Raw genomic sequence first — 8,494 nt, 5'->3', positions numbered from 1 at the left:
GGTATGGGACTTCATCCATGCATTGCACAAGTTGGCTTTGAGAGTGGTTATGGTAGATTCCTCTTTCTTAAGATGACTCATGTAAATGAATGTGCTTGTGCCTAAATGGTAATTTCATTTTATGTAAAGGCTACTTATAATGCTGTATGTTAACTTGGATTGTTTCTATGAGTTGCTTTCCTAGTCATGACTTATTAAATGTGCATGTTTCCTTGTCTATAAGAAATAGGCTAAAGATGGGATCCAAGAATGGTAAACATGACTATGGTGGCCTAAAAGGGATACTTAGTATGAGTGGTAGAATAGGATGACATTAATGCATTGCACAAGTAAAACTTAGGGTTACCTAAGAGATGGTTCTATTATGTTATAATGAATTATTTGATGAATATGCTTGTGACTTGTGTTTTACACTAAAAGTGCATAATGATGCTCAACTTAGTAAATGCATGGTTTTCAACCAAAATGTCCCTTTTTGCATGTTTTAAAGGATTTTATGCATGACTATCATATTTAGTACATCTTTGTGCTAACCCATATTTCTTCTACATTTTTCACAAAGTGAAGGGTTTGGAGACTTGAGTTCTATTCTTGGGAGATAGGTTTCTAAGGAGCAAGGAGTTGAAGATTTGGTGAGTCCTCATATCTTCGAGGACAAACCCACTATTTCCTTTATGTCTTTTATTTTATGTTTAGAGCTTTTGTATGGGCTGCTTCCCGAAGCTGTAGTCTTAATGGTTATAGATAGTTTGAGACAAAGTGTCGACTCCCGCTTGTTTTTATAAAAAGACTTCGATTGTAAAAGAAAAAAATTTAAATTCCGCACCAGTTTCCTATGTTCTTATGTTATGATATGCTAAGAGGCTTGTATGAGGATCTTCGGAGTTTTGTATGTCGTGTTACGTCTAGGGGGTACTCCTGGGTCGTAACAATGATACAATATTTTTATTTGACACTAATTATGTGTTAGCCCCAGTAAAATATTAAATCACATGCATTTTTTAATTGATATTGATATTTATAGTTAATTCAAATATATTTTATATGATTAACTAATTTTACGTAATAGGCGTTTCTAAATTTTTTTAGTTGAAAGTGCTTAATCGAAACACTTAAACATGTCATGTTAGATGCTTAATTAAATCACAGCATTATTTGAATGTTAAAATAAAATCTATTAGCAAGTCTAAGGTGTACTGATGTATTCAGTAAGATATAATACCACAAATTAAATTAATAGATTTTGGTTACGACCATACTAGTGTTTGTGAAATGAAATACAATGATAGTTTGTATTTATAAATCACTGTATTATATTACAAAAATAGTACATAATATTATTCAATAGTCCTGAAAACACTATATAATACATATATAATAGTCCAGCAACAAAAAAACATGAGAGTATTTTTGGTCATGTAGTTCCACCAAATTAAATTAATACTCTTGCACTTCTACTTGTTTGTGTAAATTTACAAAGTGAGCCTGAGAGTCCCCAAACACTTTAGTAGAGCTTCAAACGAGGTAACTAATCCCTCATGAAGTGGTCAAAGAAACTTTCGAAACCCCGGATGTAGATATGAATCATCGCATTCAACATCTCTCGTTAGAATTTCTGGACTTTTACTTATTTGTGTATATTTGAAAATGAACCTAAGAGTTCAGCCAAACACTTCAATAGGACATCAAAAAATGAAGTAATTAATCCTCACAAAGTGGTTAATTAAGGAAACTCTCGGGATAACCTTGATAGATTTAGAGACATACAAAACCTTGATATATAGATGTAGACATGAATCATTGCATTCATCATTTCCCATACTTTTCAGCTCGTACTCTTGCATTTCTACTTGTTTGTGTAAATTTCAAAGTGAACCTGGGAGTTCCCTCAAACACTTAAGTAGGGCATTAAAAATGAAGTAATAAAGCCTTTATGAAGTGGTCAAGAAAAGTCTTGGGAATACCTTGATAGATGTAGACATGAATCATTCAATTCACCATTTTCAGCTTGTACTATTGCACTTATACTTATTTGTGTAATTTTCAAAGTAAACTTGGGAGTTCCCCCAAACACTTCAGCAAGACATCAAAAAAGAAGATATCAACCCCTCATGATGAAGTGGTCAAGGGAACTCTTGGGATCACCTTGATAGATGTAGCAATATGAATCATTACATTTATATTTCCTGCTAGTTCTCTTGCGCTTTTATTTGTTTGTGTAAACTTCAAAAGGAACTTGGGAGTTCGTAAACACTTCAGCAGGACATTCAAAATGAAGTAATTAAGTCCTCATGAAGTGGTTAAGGGAACTCTTGAGAACACCTTGATCGATATAGCATGATTCATTGCAATGATCATTTCCCGCTAGTACCCTTGCATTTTAATGTTAGTATAAACTTCAAAGTGAGCCTGAGATTACCCCAAACACTTCAGCAAGACATCAAAAAAGAAGATATCAACCCCTCATGATGAAGTGGTCAAGGGAAATCTCAGTTACACCTTGATAGATGTAGCAATATGAATCATTACATTTATATTTCCTGCTAGTTCTCTTGCGCTTTTATTTGTTTGTGTAAACTTCAAAAGGAACTTGGGAGTTCGTAAACACTTCAGCAGGACATCAAAAATGAAGTAACTAATCCCTTCTCATGAAGTAGTCAAGGGAACTCTCACCTTGATGGATATAGACACGAATCATTTCATTAATCATTTCCCACTTGTACTTCTACTTGTTTGTGGAAATTTCAAAGTGATCCCAGGAGTTTCCCCAAACACTTTAGCAGGACTTCAGAAATGAAGTAATTAAGCCCTCATGAAGTGTTCAAGGGAACTCTCGGGAACATCTTGATAGATGTAGCCATGAATTGTAGCATTCATTATCTACCTCTAGTACTCATGCACTTTTACTTGTTTGTGTAAACTTCAAAATGAACCCGGGAGTTCCCCCAAACACTTCAGCAAGGAATCAAAAACAAAGATATTAATCCCTTATGAAGTGGTCAAGGGAACTCTCGAGAACACCTTGATAGTTATAGAAATGAATCATTGCATTTATTATCTCCCATTAGTACTCTACCACTTCTTATTTGTTTGTATAAATTTCAAAGTGAACCCGGGAGTTCCCCCAAACACTTCAACAGGGCATCAAACAACGTAGTAATTAAACCCTCATGAAGTGGTCAAGGAAACTCTTGTGAACACCTTAATAGACTTGAGAACCATTTTTCTCTATCTCCAAGACTCCAACTAGTATTCTTGCACTTCCATTGGCTTGTTTAATCTTGTTATAACATACACTCCTATTTATATTGTGTTGGTAAGCAAATTCCATGCAAGATATGAAAGTGGGGTTTGAACTTGGATATGTGGTGACATTTTGTTGAATGTGGCTACAAATTTGGGTAATATTAAAGTTTGAGAATATCAGAAAAAAAGTAATTCCTTTTCCAGACCTTTTTCCTTTGTATGTTGCATAATTCTCATACCTAAAGTTTCATGTACAAATTAAATCTTGCATCTATTTACTGGAAATAATGGATTCACTGGCTAATTCTTATTATTAATTAATTAATATAATTTTTTATGCATGTCAAATTTCTTTTAAATACAACGAGATATTTAAATACTTTGACTCTTGTGTAAAGGAAGGGGTATATATTTATAAAGTTATTCTAGATCTTGTCCAATTTGCTTTATGATTGATAATATAGAAAGATATCAACAAATAATACAACGTTGAGTCAATCTTATTTGTGCATGGAAGGTTTTCCTTTTATTTTGGCATAATTTTTTTCGTTCACTTGGATAACAATATAGACCAGGTTCAATATTATATCCTCAAGAAGTATATTCTAATCCTTTATGTACCAAGGAATATTTCTTTTCCAGAGTTCAAAAAGGCAGCAATGCAACAACAACATATCCCACGTAATTCTACAAAATGTTGTTTGAATTAAGAGGGTAGCTAGAATGTATCCAAACATTATTAATATGGTTATTTCTGATAGACCCTCATACCAAGAAAAAACAGATCAAATTAATAATGAGAAAAGAAAAATTGAAATTACATTAAAGAGGAATTTGCATGTGAGCTATAAAGGTTATTTAACATATTACGGGAGCAAGAAGAGGTTATGAGTTCTAGTCTTACCGTCATTTATTATTTTCAAAAAACAAACTTTTATATGTTTGCCCGGCCAAGAAAGGGATATGGATACTCATATTGGGGAACATGTTGGGAATATAAAATAAATAGTTAATGTATACTTATTTTTAGACGTGAGCGTAGAAGTTCGATATGAATACAGTTGAACTCAATTATTTTTTAAAACAATGTATTTTTAGAAACAAGTTCATTAAATGTTCTTACATATTTATTAAATCACCAAAGATGTATATACATTTTCGTGAGATTTGATAGACTAACTTTGATTCGAACTTTAAAAAATGTATCAAACAAAGTTATTAAGTAAATGCATCAAATGCATGTATATATATTGAATCTGGCTAAAAAAAAAAGGGTGATATTAAAGTTTGAGAATAATATAAAGGGAATAATCTAGCTAAAAACATTTTCATTTTTCAACTAATTATTTCCAGATAAATGTTCATAGATATTACTAAAGATTTATAAGTTTTATACAAACTAATCCTATGTGTCAAGATAATTAAGCATAATATCTAAACTAAAGAAGGAAAGCTTGAGAAGAATGTTTTTGTTTATTTACGTGGCAAATTATTAACAAATAAAAAACTTTTGGAGGCTTAAGATTGTGCTATTTACCTCCTCATAATTTCATGAATTACAACGGACTCTCTTATTTATTTTCATAATAATTTATTTTCCTATGTGGATGATGTTAATGCACTCGATTAGTCCTTCGGGATGGCTCAATTGGTTTGGAAGGTAGCCATTTACATGAATGACTCGATTAGGACTTGCCTAGTGTATTTTACATCAGTGACATATGCTGTATTGCTTCTGAATTACCACATATCTGAAGTTGAAAATGATACTCGACTATATGAGCACCTTTTAGGAAATAAAAGAGAAAAGAACACAAACATACTTGTACTCTTGACTCAATTATTTTAGTTGATTCTATAATTCTAATAAACTATAGCCTACAGACAAACATCCTACTCAATTAGTACAGAGGAATATGAAACCTGGGCTGAGGGAGTTGAGACACCAAACAAAAAATTATACTATTTCAACTCAATAATTTATTTGTATCTTTAATTTGTCATGTGCAAACCTAGGCTAAAAATCACTTATCTTCAAATCCCTAAGGTATACAATGTTAGTAATAATAATTAGCAGTATTTTCTGAATTTCAAAAATTACAGATTAACAAAAGTCACTTTTCCAGAAGTGCTATAATCTAAGAGCTTAAAGCTTTGGGGCACCAATTCTACAATTTACTAAGCATTAATGCTATATAATAATGTGAGAATGATGAGGTCGAATGATTGATTTATAACTGATGAACTGATATTTTATTCACTTGAAGAAGTTATAGATCCTTAATACTACAATTTATGGTGAAGCGCTATAAATTTCATGAATATTTGTATGGTTTAGGTCCCTTGATTTTGTGACATTGTTATCAGTTAATTTTTTTGTTTTTAACTTTGCCATCTTAATCAACTTTAGATCCTTAATACTACAATTTATGGTGAGTTTCGTGTGAGTTATAATATATTAGGAAATCAATTCTCTCATCACATGTGTTCTATTCCCCCTCTTCTAATTCTCAATAATATTTATAAGAATTTAATGTGAAATAGAGACTCACATTTATTCCTTACTTCAATCCTGGTATGCCTGATATTGTGTTACTTTTATAAGAACTGTGAGAATGAAAAAGGTGTGTCATCTAAGTGATATTTTTTCTTACGAGCCTCATATTACGGTTTGCTAATATTGTCAACACTTGTAAATTTGTAGATTATTCAATTTGAATGGAAAGTATTATTGTAATCTTATTTTATAGTATAACAAAGAAGTATCTTGTGTCATATGAAGTTTCCCTGGTTGGCTGTGGATGAGAGACTTGATTTTGTTATGATCGTGAATAATTTTCTCCGTATGAGCTATCTTTTGAAATTAAGTTAAGTTAAAAGTTTATTTTTCTTATCAAGTAATGTTTGCTATGTGTTGTCTCAATATTTCTATCATTTTGCCTGTTTAAATTTATGAAATTTCATTTATTCTATATTTACCAAGTGTAAGAATAAATGATACGCTAATACAAGGATTGAACACGCGACCTAGTTGCGATTTCCCAGACAAAAGCCAATTGAACTATGCAGAGATTTGAATAAGGTGTGTCACATTAATAATATATATCGTTATCTCTGTTTTTTCCCTTTTTACTCTATACATATTTAGTAAAATTTCCCTAGGAAGCAATGTCACGTGACACCTCATGAGCCTTGCTAAATCCGCCCCTAGTTTACATCACATATGTGATTTGCAAGCTATTACACACTGAAGTTTCAAAAAATATATATTTAAAGATGCACTCGATTAGTTGTATTGTATGACATTTAATTATTTTGGATACATTCATGAGTACTATTACATATAGTGTTTTCAAAAGATGATTTTGTGAGCCTAAAAAAAGGAGTTTCCACTTTATCTCCTTTCAGTTTTTTTGAAATAAACACAGGAGGAACTTTCATGCACAAAAAAGAGTTATCCTGAGTCATTTTAGCAGCAAGGGTTCTAACTGTTGGGTATTAATTACCCTAAGTTTCTTATCATAAATAGGTTTTCCTTTTAGGAAAAAGTTTTTTAATATTTGGCTAATCATTTTCTTGTAAGGAAAAGGTTTAGGACTCCATAAATATAGGTTTGTTCCTTCTAACTTAATCAACATTTATAATGTAGTCTTAGAGGCTTTTGAGAATTTTTGGTTTGGGGGAGAATTTGTGGGACACAAGAAATATGTTATTACTTGTGTGAACCTCCCATGTATTCCGAGAGAATTGGTTGAGGTTATTTCTCTCTATATTTTGTACTCTCATATTTATATAGTGGATTGTCCATCTCCTTTGTGGATGTAGGGCGATTGACCGAAACACTTTAAATCGTTGTGTCTTTTGGTATATAATTTCTCGTTTGTCTTCTTCTTCTTTTTTTGCTGATTTTTTGAATTTCTTTTATTGTGCAATTTTTTCTTCCAATGAGTATACAATGTAGCTCAAAATGGATAATTATACAGCTAAAATAAAGTTCTAGGTAATTAAAGAACAAAAATTAACGTCCAATCTTCATGACTTTAATTGTATGGAAATACTAGTGCTTCAACCATTGTGTTCATCAACTCCAGCTAGATCTTGCACTTCTTGTTTGTGTAATTTTCAAAGTGGACTCGGGAGTTCCCCAAACACTTTAGCAAGGCTTCTAACAACAAAGTAAGTCTGTATGAAGCGGTCAAGGGAACTCTAGGAAATACCTTGATAGATATATACAGGAAGCCTATTGTGCTCATCCTCTCTAGCTAGTACTCTTGCATTTCTACTTGTTTATGTAATTTTCAAAGTGAACTCGGGAGTTCCCCCAAACACTTCAGTAGGGCTTCAAACAACGAAGTAAGCCCTCATGAAGTGGTCAAGGGAACTTTAGGGAACACCTTGATAGATTTATACGTAAAATATTGTGTTCATTTTCCACAACCAGTACTCTCACACTTATATTTGTTTGTGTAAAATTTCAAAGTGAGCCCAGGAGTTCCCCCAAACACTTCAGCAGGGCATCAAACAACAAGTAAGCCCTAATGAAGCGGTCAAGGGAACTCTAGGGAACACCTTGATAGACTTGAAAACCATTTTTGTTAATCATGCACCTATCTAGTAGTACTCTAGCTTGCATTCCTACTTGTTTGTTTAGTTTGTCACAACATATATACATTCCTATTTATAACATTGTTTTTATAAGAAAATTCCATCCCAAATGTGAAGTGAGGTTTGAACTAGGATATGGGGTGACACTATATTGAATGTGGCTACAAATATGGGTAATATTAAAGTTTGAGAATATATGAAAAGGCAATTCCTTCTCCAGATCCTTGTCTCTTTACATATCATATTGTACCTTTTCCTTCTTCTTTTTTTCATGTCTTAAAGTTTGGGTGCATGATGGCTTCCCTTGCTAATTCTTATACCAAAGTTTTAACTTATGATATTTAAAATTCATATAATTTACTAGCTTTTAATTTGTATAGTACTACATCTGGTCCTTATATCTTCTACTTTTTATGATTAATTCTTTTCTTTAATTCGACTATTATTATACGATTTTTCAGATTTTTTTTAAATATGTTAAATTTTTTTAAAATACATTTAAAAACCCATATGCAAATTCACATCACAATATTTAAATACTTTGACTCTTGTGCTCCGGGCAGGGCCGGCTCTTGCCTATATAATTTTAGGCATTGGCCTTAGGCCCCCAATTTTTGGGGGCCTCAAATTTTTATAAATAAAA

The 8,494-nt window shown here is 32.0% G+C and overlaps 2 non-coding genes across 2 annotated transcripts; both read right to left on the bottom strand.

The window, feature by feature from the left end:
- Positions 1 to 2,058: 2,058 nt before the first annotated feature.
- Positions 2,059 to 2,133, bottom strand: MIR395G (microRNA MIR395g). The gene has a single exon (NR_127244.1). It is a non-coding gene; the product is annotated as a microRNA MIR395g (primary transcript).
- A 5,426-nt stretch (positions 2,134 to 7,559) lies between these two features.
- On the bottom strand, positions 7,560 to 7,628 carry MIR395F (microRNA MIR395f). The gene has a single exon (NR_127243.1). It is a non-coding gene; the product is annotated as a microRNA MIR395f (primary transcript).
- Between the last annotated feature and the right edge of the window lie 866 nt (positions 7,629 to 8,494).

This window comes from Solanum tuberosum, unplaced genomic scaffold (genome assembly GCF_000226075.1).
Source record: "Solanum tuberosum cultivar DM 1-3 516 R44 unplaced genomic scaffold, SolTub_3.0 scf01045, whole genome shotgun sequence".
In the NCBI taxonomy this organism is placed as follows: Eukaryota; Viridiplantae; Streptophyta; class Magnoliopsida; order Solanales; family Solanaceae; genus Solanum; species Solanum tuberosum.
Note: the sequence above shows the minus strand (reverse complement) of the source record. Positions and strands in the feature narration are given on the sequence as shown.